Raw genomic sequence first — 14,432 nt, 5'->3', positions numbered from 1 at the left:
CAGCGCTAACCACTACACCACTGTGCCGTCCAGTGAGAATTAATATAAAGGGTAGGGATGTCCCGATCAGGTTTTTTTGCCCTCCGATCCGATACCGATCATTTGATTTTGAGTATCTGCCGATACCGAGTCCCGATCCGATACTTCTTATAATCCATAAAAAATAATAAAGACGAGGAAAGAAACGGATCCAGGATGTTCCTCATTTTTTATTTAACACCTTATTTTAACATCCAGCAACTCCGTTAGCAAACAGAGCACTTACGTGAGGCAGTTTGAACAATAAATAACAAATTTTAAAAAATAACCTTAAAATACCTGGCAGGAATGTAAACAAAAAAAAAAAAAAAGTGCCACAGTGCCGGTAATTTGCTTTTAAGAACGCATCTCTCAGTGGTGTACAGTAATTTCAATTAAGGAAATGAACGTTTTTCTTGATGAAAACAAGCATTTCTACCCTTTCAGGTTTGAGCCCGTTTCTTTTGTCATCCAACAAAAAAAAAAAAAAAATGATCTCATGCTTTGCTTTCCGCTTCGAACTGCTTCCGTGTTCAACTTTGCCGGCAACGGGCAGCCAATAACCAATAGTGTCTCTGCTACAAAGTGATGTCATGCCGCACGCGTTGATGTTGCTGTGTTGAGACAAGAGGTCTGGTCTCACTCTGTGCCAACGCATAGTTATTGATGTGTTAAAAATGAGAATATATTATATAGATATATATCCGATCCCTGATCGGGAGGCAATGCCCGATTTCGATCGAGTCTGAAACCATGTGATCGGGCCCGATTTCCGATCACGTGATCGGATCGGGACATCCCTAATAAAGGGATAAAATATATAATGTCATAAAGATCAGGGGTTCTCAACCTTTCCTGCTTTGAGGCCCACCTATTCATACAGTACTTGTACTGAGTCGGGGCCCATTTTAAAAAAGATCCCCAATTATTTTGGCTCATCTATTCTATTAGAATCGAATAATCTATTGTAAAGTGTATTAATGGGATGCAACATCACTCCCTGCTACAGATGGGAGCCCAGGAATTAAATAAATGCAATCATTTTTTTTTAAATTGTAGGCATTGTATTTAAAACTGTATGGATTTGCCAGAAGCCAAACCATGCATGCAGGGCATTCTCAGTCAAAAGGGATTACTGATCCAAAAGTGGAGTCTGATCCATTAACACAAGAGCTTATTGCCATATTTGTGTATGGCAAACAAGCAAGTTATTAAAACCAAGAGGTACACTCAAAAGAAGTGGATATAGAAACCACTCAATGGGATAGATCCTTACATGCTAACAAAGAAGGATTTTCCGTGCGAGTTGGAAAATTATCCTTCCGTTGAGTTCCCCGACATCTCAAACTACCTGGTGCTGCAGACATTGTTCTACATGGACAAACAGATGAAAACCTGGAAGAGCATGGAGGCGTACAACTTTTATATGTGGCTGGGTTAAAGATCTGGGGATCAGGAGACTACAAGATAAATCCTGTATCGGTTTTGCCTGGGGAAGGAGGAATTTCTGGGCTTTTTGTACACGTCTTTGCAATAGTCACTTGGATGCTACAAGTTTTAGTATCAGGTGTAAACAAACCACAGCTGCTCGATTCTCAATCCTCCCTGCTCTTCTCTTCCGGCAGGAATCACAGATCCATATAATTTATCCATATTTAACTTAAATGTAGAGGAATGTGACAAAAATAAAAGCTTGTTCTTCTTAATTTACCCATAAATGTATTTATTCCACTTGGAAAATGTTTGGCGAACCAGCTACTGGATTTGGTATACTACCACATTCTGAACTATTTAGTATTAGGCTTCAAATTTGAAAAAAAAAAAAAAAATTGTGGCCCATGAGATGGCACTTCATGGCCCATTAATGGGCCATGATTCAGTGGTTGAGAAACAGTGATATAGATGATTGAACTTTAGTACACTAAAATGAAAAGTAAAGTATTTGAAACTACTCAGATATAAACTGTAACGCGTACACAGGATTCATGATTTATGCACTAGTAATACTACTCTGTAGAAGATAAGAATAGCCCAGTATTTATCTGGTCTCTCTACCAGTGGTGAGAACATTTGAATGTTGCACCATGTCCTTACATTAGCCATCAGGTGGTTTATTTAGTTCATCAGCATTAAAGAAAGTTTTGTTTCCACTGCTTGCTTGGGTGTGCCAAAATAAAAATGACATGTGTAGGTAGATGTGAGGTAATAGTCTTTGCAGATTTCTTAAGAAGGTCAGCCTTCAGCTACAGTAACTGGAAGTGATACGCTATTTTTAACTTGCATAAGCCAATATAAATTCTCAATAGATACATAATGGAAAGCCACAAGGTCGCATATAGGCTAACCATGGAAAAGCAACCATGTAACATTGAAGTAACCCTAACAATAATGCTACTTTCCACCCACAATTTTTCTGCCACAGGTTAAAAATAGAAGCAACAGTAGTCAAATTCATAAACCACCATATTTCCAACTATTTGTATTTTATCTATATTTGTATGGCTCTGCCCCAGATTTGCTTGTGTTCCTGGGAAAAATATGCAACATTATAATGTTACATCAAATAAACTATTAAATACATCTGGCTTTATAAGAAAAATTAAAACCTTTGTGCAATCATGCGTGAAGCATAGGATCTCCTTTACACAATGTTATATAGCCTAGTATGTTACATGTATGTATGTTACATAACGTACATACACCGATCAGCCATAACATTATGACCAATGACAGGTGAAGTGAATAACATTGATTATTATACACACTTTTTTGATGGAATAAAAACATGCATTCTATTTCCTTCTAGTGGGTTTCATTCATATGGTTTGACAGCATGCAATATTGTTAGCATATCGCTTATCCTACATGTATTACGTCACTCTACCCAATGGAGAATGAGCGTTGAATATGGTTTACGATATTGCATGGTTGTCAAGACAACATGACGTCACACATCGGAGACGTAAAACTTCCACGCTAGCGAGTGACTGTGACAATTTGTAAACAAACATGACTGCCAGGTTTGCTTCGTTAAATACAGAAGATTTTCAGAAAATTTTGAAAGAGAAAGACGCAAGCCCTGTGATGACCTGGCGACTTGTCCAGGGTGTACCCCGCCTTTCGCCCATAGTCAGCTGGGATAGGCTCCAGCTTGCCTGCGACCCTGTAGAAAGATAAAGCGGCTAGAGATAATGAGATGAATGAGATGAGATGAGAAAGACGCATTGATCACCCGAAAGAAATAAGTAAGTAAGTAAAATGTATTTATATAGCGCTTTTCCCAGACAAAACAGTCACAAAGTGCTTCACAATAACAGAAAAATTAAAAGGCTAAAACACAGTAACATAATAACACAATGAGACATAGTCACAGATAATGAAGCAATAGGTATACAATGTTAATCAAAAACTAGTTTAAAAAAGTGTGTCTTTAGCTGCCTTTTAAAACAGTCTACAGAGACAGCAAACCTAAGATGAATAGGTAGGGCATTCCACAATTTAGGAGCAACTGTCTCAAACGCACGGTCACCACGGGTTTTTAGACGAGTACGTGGGACAGACAAAAGGTTTTGATTGTCAGACCTGAGAGAGCGTGCCGGTATATGGGGGTGAATTAAGTCTGCTAAATAGGCAGGGGCCTGGCCATGTAGTGTTCTATAAGTGATAGTGAGAATTTTAAACTGAATTCTGTACTGTACAGGAAGTCAGTGAAGGGAGCTGAGAATGGGAGTAAAGTGGGAGTATCTGCTTGACTTAGTAAGTAGCCTAGCAGCAGCATTTTGAATGGACTGTAAGCAAGAGAGGACAGATTTGTTAAGGGAAAAGAGCATTACAATAATCAATGCGGGAAGAGATGAAAGCATGAAGAAGCATCTCTAATTCTGTGTAAGACCCCATAAATCTCAGTTTACTAATGTTACGCAGATGAAAAAAACATGATTTGCTTAACTGTTTGATATGTGTTTTGAAAGACAAGGACTTATCAAAAGTCACCCCTAGATTTCTCAGACTGGACCGAACAAAAGGTGAATAAGGCCCAATATTCTGTATAATCTCAGGTGTAACATTATCAGGAGCAAATATTAACACCTCTGTTTTACCAGTGTTCAGCTGCAAAAAATTTCTTGCCATCCACTCCTTGATGGCATCTAGGCAGCCTAGGAGCCTAGAGAGCCTTGACGCCTCCTTGGGTTTAAAATTAAAATGAAGTTGTAAATCATCTGCGTACATATGATAAGTGATATTAAAACTATTTATAATATGACCCAGCGGTAACATGTACAGTGTAAAAAGGAGTGGGCCCAGAACTGACCCCTGCGAGACACCACAAGAGAGAGGAGAGGAAGAGGAAAGAAAGTCCCCTATGGAAACATTAAAACTCCTACCAGTAAGATAAGAGGTAAACCAGTCTAATGCAATCCCTGAGATGCCCACCCAGTCACGTAGCCTCTTAATCAGAATGTGATGGTCTACAGTGTCAAAAGCAGAGCTAAGGTCAAGGAGCACAAGTACAGAGCATTCACCTGCATCTGCAGCCATTTGAATGTCATCAGTGACCCTTAAAAGGCCAGTTTCAGTTGAATGACATTTCCGAAAACCAGATTGAAATTTATCATAAAGACTGTGACTGTCTAGTAAGGCTGTGAGTTGGTTGGCTACAACTTTTTCCAGAATTTTGGATAAAAACGGTAATGTAGATATGGGCCTATAATTCTTGAGCTCAGCAGGGTCCAAATTGGGCTTTTTTACAATGGACTGTATAGTGGCATGCTTAAAGGAAGATGGGACACACCCTGTAGCCAATGACAAATTAATAATAGCTGTCACTACAGGTCCAATGGTAGATAGGACTTTAGTGAATAAGAAGGGTGGAATTATGTCTTGGGGACTGGAGGATTATTTCATTTTCTTGACCAAATTTTGTAGGTCATTAAAATTAATAGGATGAAAAGGCGGCGGCACGGGGCGGCATGGTGGTGTAGTGGTTAGCACTGTAGCCTCACAGCAAGAAGGTCCAGGTTTGAGCCCCGTGGCCGGTGAGGGCCTTTCTGTGCGGAGTTTGCATGTTCTCCCCATGTCCGCGTGGGTTTCCTCCGGGTGCTCCGGTTTCCCCCACAGTCCAAAGACATGCAGGTTAGGTTAACTGGTGACTCTAAATTGACCGTAGGTGTGAATGTGAGTGTGAATGGTTGTCTGTGTCTATGTGTCAGCCCTGTGATGACCTGGCGACTTGTCCAGGGTGTACCCTGCCTTTCGCCCGTAGTCAGCTGGGATAGGCTCCAGCTTGCCTGCGACCCTGTAGAACAGGATAAAGCGGCTAGAGATAATGAGATGAGATGAGATGAGGCGGCGGCACGGTGGTGTAGTGGTTAGTGCTGTCGCCTCACAGCAAGAAGGTCCGGGTTCGAGCCCCATGGCCGACGAGGGCCTTTCTGTGCGGAGTTTGCATGTTCTCCTCATGTCTGCATGGGTTTCCTTTGGGTGCTCCGGTTTCCCCCACAGTCCAAAGACATGCAGGTTAGGTTAACTGGTGACTCTAAATTGACCGTAGGTGTGAATGTGAGCGTGAATGGTTGTCTGTGTCTATGTGTCAGCCCTGTGATGACCTGGCGACTTGTCCAGGGTGTACCCCGTCTTTCGCCCGTAGTCAGCTGGGATAGGCTCCAGCTTGCCTGCGACCCTGTAGAAGGATAAAGCGGCTAGAGATAATGAGATGAGATGAGATGAGATTAAGTTGGCAAAGTAGGCAGACCGACTCTCCCTAATTAAGCTATTCAGAGAGTGCCTGAGCTCCTTTAAGTACAAACGATGTACTTCAAGTCCAGTGATTTTCCATAGGCGCTCAGTCTTACGACACTTTCTCCTTAAACAACGGACATCATCCAATATCCATGGACAGGGATTAAAGATGGCCTTTGACTGAACTTTTAGTGGAGCCACTTTATCCAAAACAGAAAAACATTGTTCATTGAAGGATTGCAGCAAGAGTTCAACATCATTACAACCTAAAATAAAGTCCCCTCTAAAATTTGAAGAGAAGCGATTCACAGATTTCTGTGTGATAGAGCGAAAGCGCATCATTCTTTCACTGCATGGAGGATCAATAGATACAGAAAGATTAAAAAATATACTCTTGTGATCACTTATCATCAGGTCTTCACAACAAGTATTCATAATGCTAAGACCGATAGAGAAAACAAGGTCCAACGTATGACCACCAGAGTGAGTTGCGCCAATAACATGCTGTATTAAATTGTGCGACTTAGTAATACTTAGAAACTCATTTGCAGCGCCGTTTTCACAATCATCAATGTGCAGGTTAAAGTCACCAAGTAACAACAAATTTTCCAGTTTGATACAAGAGATCAGGAAGTCCGAGAATTCTGATAAAAACTGAGTAGCCGAACCAGGAAGACGGTAAATTAAGGCACAATAGAATGGCCTGGACCGCCCAACATTAGTGAGTTGCAGCTCGAAAGTAGAAAAGGTTTTCGTGCTCACCAAATGGCAGACATAGCGAGACTTCCACACCACAGCTAGACCTCCACCGCGGCCTGACAGGCGTGGAGATCCAGTGTAGGAGCAGTCTGCAGGGCATTTAGGTGAATAAACTCCATGTTCTGTTGCCACATTTCTGTCACAAACAGAAAGTCCAAGTTCTCCCTAGTAAACAAGTCATTTAGGACATAAGCCTTGTTTGCAATAGAGCAGGCATTTACCAAGCATATTTTCACAGATGAAAAGGAAGAGTTCAAGGAGCAGGAAGTTGTGCGCTCAAAGGGTCAGAGCAGTCCACAACAGCCCTGACATCTCCAAAGCGCCGACGAGGTAAATCCATGCTTAGAAATCCACAGGGGGCATCCGGAATCAGTGCCCGCAGATATGATGTTCTGACAGGACTACCCCTAGGCCAAGCAGGGAATAACCTTCCCAGCTGGACACCATACGGGAGCAGCACAGGATGACCCACGTCAGGACAGCCCTGAGAGTTGACAGCAAGAACTTGCTTCCAACGGTGCCGGAGTTTAACTTGGGAACCTGCCCTAGATCCACGTCTCCTCCATTTGCAGTGTTTCTTGGCTGATGACATAAACTTCCTCCTCCAGTCATGCTGTAGCGATAGACCAAGGGAAGGTAAGCGGCGCACAAATGGGGGTAATGGAGGTGGATTCCCAACTCCAGGCAGACTATCCATGACAGTTCTGATTTGCAGCAACATTTGCCGATCACAGTCCAAGGCAACCGAAACATCTAATCTCATTATCTCTAGCTGCTTTATCCTGTTCTACAGGGTCGCAGGCAAGCTGGAGCCTATCCCAGCTGACTATGGGCGAAAGGCGGGGTACACCCTGGACAAGTCGCCAGGCCATCACAGGGCTGACACATAGACACAGTCAACCATTCACACTCACATTCACACCTATGGTCAATTTAGAGTCACCAGTTAACCTAAAGCCCCGTCTACATGATCATACATTTGTCCATGGACATCGTCATACAAATGTATGATGATGTTCATGGACAAATGTATAATCGTGTGGACGGTTTTCCCAACAAACTTGAACAACGTCATACTTGTATGACGTTGTATGATGTTGTTCAAATTTTTAGAATCGTGTTTCTACTTTCCAACAAATGTTCACAACATCTTACAACATTTTGGGTCATCCACCAATCAGATTGTTAATTCGGGTTATGTGATCTACACTGCCTGTCATGTGACATACAAAATGGCAACCCCCAAGGAAGAGAATGTATGATCGTGTGGACAGAAATCCACAACATGATCATACAAACTTGAACATCATCATACATTTGTATGATAATGTTTTGGACAAATGTATGATCGTGTAGACGGGGCTTAACCTGCATGTCTTTGGACTGTGGGGGAAACTGGAGCACCCGGAGGAAACCCACGCAGACAACATGCAAACCCCACACAGAAAGGCCCTTGCCGGCCACGGGGCTCGAACCCGGACCTTCTTGCTGTGAGGCGACAGCGCTAACCACTACACCACCGTGCTGCCCCAGCTGAAACATCACTGGCGAATAATAGCAATGGCAAGAGTAGGCATAGAATTGCCAACAGTTGAGATAGTGACAGTGGCAGCGACAGTTGGGCCGGGGCAGTGGCAAAGCCAAACACAGGCACCATCTTAGTGAACCCCGCCCATCTAGTTACAACTAGATCATCAAATTGTATGTATAATAATAATAATAATAATATTGACTGACTTTTTTTTCCATGGTATATCAGATATATTCCATTCAGCTAGCATGATATTGAACTTGTCTTCAACTCACTGAATATCATGCTAGCTGAATGGAATATATCTGATATACCACTCAATGCCAGCCAATATTATTTAATTATCTCATTACAGTGGCACCTGTCAAGGGGTGGGACATATGAGGCAGCAAGAGAACAGTCAGTTCTTGAAGTTGATCTGTTGGAAGCAGGAAAAATGGGCAAGGAAGGACAACCAGTGAACCAGCAACAGGGTCATGGGTGTCGAAGGCTCCTCGATTCGCATGGGGCATGAAGGCTAGCCCATATTGTCCATATTTCATAGAAGAGCTATTGTAGCACAAACTGGTGAAAAAGTTAATGCTGGCTAAAACAGAAAGGTTTCTGCATTAAATTTTCAGCAGTTTGTGCTACAGTAGGTCTTTTGTGGGATTGGAGCATATGGACTAGCCTTTGTGCCCCATGCAAATCGGTGAGCCTTTGACATCCATGACCCTGTCGCTGGTTCACTGGTTGTCCTTCCTTTGACCACTTTGATAGGTACTAACCGTTGCATACTGGGAACACCCCACAAGATGTGCCATTTTGGAGATGTTCAGACCCAATTATCTAGCCATCACATGCCCTTGTCAAAATCACCCAGATCCTTACGTTTACTCATTTTTCCTGCTTCCAACATATCAACTTCAAGAATTGACTGTTCTCTTGCTGGCTAATATATCCCACCCGTTGATAGGTGACACTGTAATGAGATCATTAATGTTACTCACTTCACCTGTCAGTAGTTTTAATGTTATGGCTGATCGATGTACATACGCTTTCATGTAGCATTTGGATCATTGCTGAAGTTTGGATTTGGGCAAATTATTCTTGTAAGAGATACTTTGAGGCTTTAGCTGAATCTCAAATTGCTCTCTGTACCTCTTTAGGTATACTCCATAGAGTAAAACTTCTAGAGCAACAATGTGTTCTACTGGGGTTCACCCTAAGACACATTTACAGCATTGTTATGGATTTGGTATTGTTTCAATTATGCCACTGAATGTGAGCCTTGCTCACGCACATGAGTGAGTTGTGAAAATGTGGACAGCCTGTCTGGTTGGATGTGTTTCATAAGTAAAAAGGCAACCATTATCTCTGTCCTTTCTGATACTCTCTGCTTTCCCAAATGGTGCTATTGAATGGTTCTGTCTCATCAGTCCACTGCCTACTGCCGAACTTTGACCTTTTATACTGACTCTATACTGACTGTAATTTCTCCTATATGCTCAACACTGAATGTCAAATATCCAGTTTAATTGGTAAATGAAAGTACAAGTACATATTTGGTAAACAAATATGGGATATTTTTCAATATACAAAAATCAGGGAAGTTATAATAAGAAAATGCATTGAACAGAGCTTAAATTCCAGTGATATAAGCACTTGTTACCTGAAGTGAAGCCAACTCACTGCTGCAAGTAAAAATAGAAGGTGTAAAACAACTAGAGCTATTAGAGGAGGAGGGCATCCATGAAGCACCCAGAGGGGGCTACAACCTTAAAGGAGACATGCAGCGCCATGGCCTCACTTTTTGTTTATAAATACCTTGAGACCTCAAGAATGGCATAGTAATAGTTTTAAGCATTAACAATAAATCTAATATAGTAATTTTTATGATTAAAATTATTCATATAGGTAGCAATCTGAGTGAATGACCTTGACATCTGTGACATCACCTCAGGAAGGCTATCGGTCTCATCACCATTTCCGCTATACTAAAACACAGAGCTGACTGCAACTTCAAGCTTCCATTTTGAGCTAATTTATCGCCATGCCACGTAGATGTGTTGCTGGCTGGTGCAGCAACATAACAGAAGGTGAATTTATGTTGCATTCATGGCCCAAGAATGTTCAAATTGCAAAGATTTGGACACATTTTGCGAGAAGTTCATGGGCACATTGGGCGCCTACGAAGTGGTCTCTCCTCTGCTCTGCACATTTTACTGAAGACTCGTATGAAACCTCTGATCGGTTGAGGAGTGTTGACTATAAGCCCATATTGAAAGAGGCTGCAGTACCAATAGTTAAACGAAAATAAAACTACAAGAAAAGGAAAGTAAGTTCAGTTGCACCAGTTCTCCCAGAGTGTGAGCCGAGGGTTGTTGCTAAAACCTGGGATGGAACGGGACTGGACAGGACGTGACATATTATCACTCGGGCAGTGATCTCCCTGCGGTTGTTGCTAAAACCGGTGATGTCTCATTCCATCCCGGGTTTTAGTAATTGCCTGAGCTGAGCAGTAATGGGGGAGTACTCAGTATGGAGAAAATGGAGAATGAGTGGACTAGCCGTCTGATTTCTCCGCTGGATATGCTTGCCTCAGCAGCAATATCTCGCCCTTAAGTGGAAGAAGCAAATGAACAGAGAACTGAATGAACAACTGAAAGTCAGATTGTTTCAAAACAATTGTCCACAAGATCAGCTTTCAAGAAGCGAGAACACAGATGGGTTAGATGCGACTCTCATTTGGATACAAAACAACAAAAACAACAACAACAACACTCATTGTTTACCTGCATTTAGATTAATACATGTAACTTGTATTGTGTATTTAAGTTACTGGTATAAGATTATTTAATTTGCTTCAGAATGTGATTGTCTCAGTTCATCTGATTATTTAATTATCCATTTACATTTTATCAGTAAAAAAAGAATGCATGTACATGTACGTTGCATAAGTTATAACACCTATCCTGTTTTAATGAGAGTCAACCCACAATCAGTGAAGCCAAATCAGTCTTGGTTGAGCAAGTCGGTAACGGTATTTCTTACTTTCACCGTAAATTTTTATTTATATGACTTTGGTCTATACCTGTCAAAGGCCTCGGCCTTAAAACTGGTTCCTGCTGTGATGTCACACACTCAGGGCTGGCTGGCTCAGTGAGGCAGCTCGAATGCCAACTTTGTGGTCGATTTTAACTCCATCCATCCATTATCTGTAGCTGCTTATCCTGTTCTACAAGGGTCACAGGCAAGCTGGAGCCTATCCCAGCTGAGTATGGGTGAGAGGCGGGGTACACCCTGGACAAGTTGCCAGGTCATCGCAGAGCTGACACAGAGACAAGCAACCATTCACACTCATGGTCAATTTAGAGCCATCAATTAGCCTAACCTGCATGCCTTTGGACTGTAGGGGAAACCGAAGCACCTAGAGGAAACCCACACAGACACGGGGAGAACATGTAAACTCCACACAGAAAGGCCCTCGCCAGCCGCTGAGCTCAAACCCAGGACCTTCTTGCTGTGAGGCAACAGTGCTAACCACTACACCACCATGCCACCATTTATGCAGCATACAAGAGTCAAGGATGGAGATACTATCCACTCAGAAATGTATTTAAAAATAAAGGTTCTGTGTATCTCCTTTAAAGATAAAGTGCTTAAATAAGGTTCCTGAGAATGTACATCATCTTGGGAAAGAAAGGCATTTCATAGGATTATGTAACCTCCTTCATTACTAAACGTATAGTGAAAAGAGAAAGAGGAAAACATGCAGTTTGTGAGATAAGCCACATGTACAGCAGCAGTCAAAAGTTTGGACATACCTTCTAATTCAATGTTTTTTCTTTATTTTTATTAATTAAATGACACTTTATGTCTTAAAGTAATGATGGATGTCGTTTCTCTTTACTTAGTTGAGCGGTTCTTGATATAATATGGATTACTAAGGTTATGGAATAGGGTGATTTACTGTATTGTTATCATTTACTATTTACTGCTTGATCTCAAATGCATTAAGAAGGCAATAAATTGCACTAATTAACTTTTGACAAGACACACCTGTTAATTGAAAAGCATTCCAGGTGATTACCTCATAAAGCTAGTTAATATGTGTAAAGTGTCATCAAGGTAAACAGTGGCTACTGTGAAGAATCTAAAATATGGAACAAATTTTGTTTTTTGTTTACCACATAATTCCATACATGTTCCATATGTTATTTCATAGTTTTGAGCTTCAGTATTGTTCTACAATGTAGAAAATAGTCAAAGTACAGAAAAACCTATGAGTAGGTCTGTCCAAACTTTGGACTGGCACTGTATGTGAAAGGATAGAGACAGATCAATCATATTCCCATGTTTTTCAGCCAAAATTGTGTTAAATGTCCATTTTATTGAAAAGGTTTTTAATTATATAAAGGAAGGAAATGGGTAAAATAGCATCTAAAATACTGAATGCATAATGTATATACAGCCAACACAAGCCTAAAGCACTAACATTTCTCTTCATGTAAAACAAACAATTCTGAACATAGTTTTATGAGCGTTCCTAAAAAAAATCTGTCACAGATAAATCAAAAGTGCTTCATTTATTAACGTGCACATTTCAGGAGTAAGACATTAGTAATTAGGTTAAGACCTATGGTTCAGTTTCCAAAAACGTCCTTAAGCTGATGCATTACAAAATAAAAACAAATTATTTTCATCACAAATACAAACTATCAATAAATTAAGATATTTAGCCAAGATTATCGATTAATTAAACTAGCAAACTATGTATTATGATTTATAAGACATAAAGAGCAGGCTGTGAATTTAATTTGATGCATATAATTTAAAGTTGATAAATTGATACCAAACTAGCAATACAAACTGTAAACATTGTAAAATAACATTGCAGTCACAGTCTATTAAGATTAAGTAACACAACATAGCTTGACATTTAAAATGATTGAAAAAATATATACCTTCTCTAATGATGAGACACTCAGCTTGAGGAAAAAAAAAGTCCAAGAACCCATACATTAACAATGTCTCAGGTTAATTTCTAATATCAGCCAGTTTAGTCTAATAAGCAGGTCTGAAAAGGTACTTACAATAACACAAAAGTAATTAATTAAAAAAGTGAGTTATTTTAAAATAAATTTGGTCACAAAGTACAACTTCATTAAGCATACATAAAAAGTATTGCTCTGTATAATGAAAGACTACAAGAACTGCCACTGATTTTATTATACTAATGGTACTAATATAATGTTAAATATTACAATTTACAAGTTTTAATTAATAGCATTAGTTTTAAACGTCTAAGGACACTATTTTTTGTTCCGGCATAAGTGTAACTAATTGCTTTTTTCCCTAATTCATACACTTTTGCTATTTAAGTGTTGAGAAATGAACTCAGAAAAACATTGAATGCACCTGCAGGGGCATAGAGAAGAAATGCAACAGAGGATGTGACAGTCAAAGTCTGTGGATGCAATGAGATTTTAGCACAGACTCAGTGAAGATTTCTTACAGCGTAGTTTTGTGAATGTACTATTAATGCCAACCGCGAGTTGGCCTAGTGGTGTGTGTATCCACCTCTTGATCAGGAAATCACAAGTTCTACTTGCAGTCGGGTCATACCAAAGACCATCATAAAAATGGTACCTACTACTGTCTGGCAAGGCATGCTGCAATACAGATGTGACTGGGATGTCAAACTCTCACGGTTACCAGAGGACCAGCCCCCCACTGCAACCCTCACTGTATAGGTGAGAGGCCAAGGGCTACGGAAATGGAAATCGGCGCCACCCAATGCACCATAAGGCCTGGCTAGTACTGGGATGGGAGATTGCATGGGAAGACCAGGGCATTGCGTGGGAAGGACTTTAGACTATGAATGTCATGTCTTTAATAAGAATAGTTCACCCAATTTCTACTAATTAATTATATCCGACATGTAATTATGTACAGAAATATCACCAACATAGGGAAGAGGAATTAGCCAAAATAAGCATAAGAGTGCACACACATGTGAGCAAAGGCCCACAAAAGAGCATGGGAACACACACACACACACACACACACACACAAATGCATTTAATTGTATGTCATTACAGCAACATAATTGTGCTGACACTAATAAGAAAAGTTTATTTGCATAGATATCACAGCCCCACATTATCTCTTGATAATGTATTCATTTTAACCACACCCTTCTGCACCAGGTTGCTGCCTGCATAGAAATACCTCTGCCACACTGTTGGAATCTCAATCGTATACGCACATTATTTTTGCTTTTGATCATGATCATGATCACGAGAGTAGAAGTATAATGGTATGAAGTCAAGGCAACTTACATTCTTAAAAACATTTCAGCACTTCTATAACATGCAGAAAAAGTTTTAAATGACCTGGTTGA

Source organism: Neoarius graeffei, chromosome 14 (genome assembly GCF_027579695.1).
Source record: "Neoarius graeffei isolate fNeoGra1 chromosome 14, fNeoGra1.pri, whole genome shotgun sequence".
Lineage (NCBI taxonomy): Eukaryota > Metazoa > Chordata > Actinopteri > Siluriformes > Ariidae > Neoarius > Neoarius graeffei.
Note: the sequence above shows the minus strand (reverse complement) of the source record.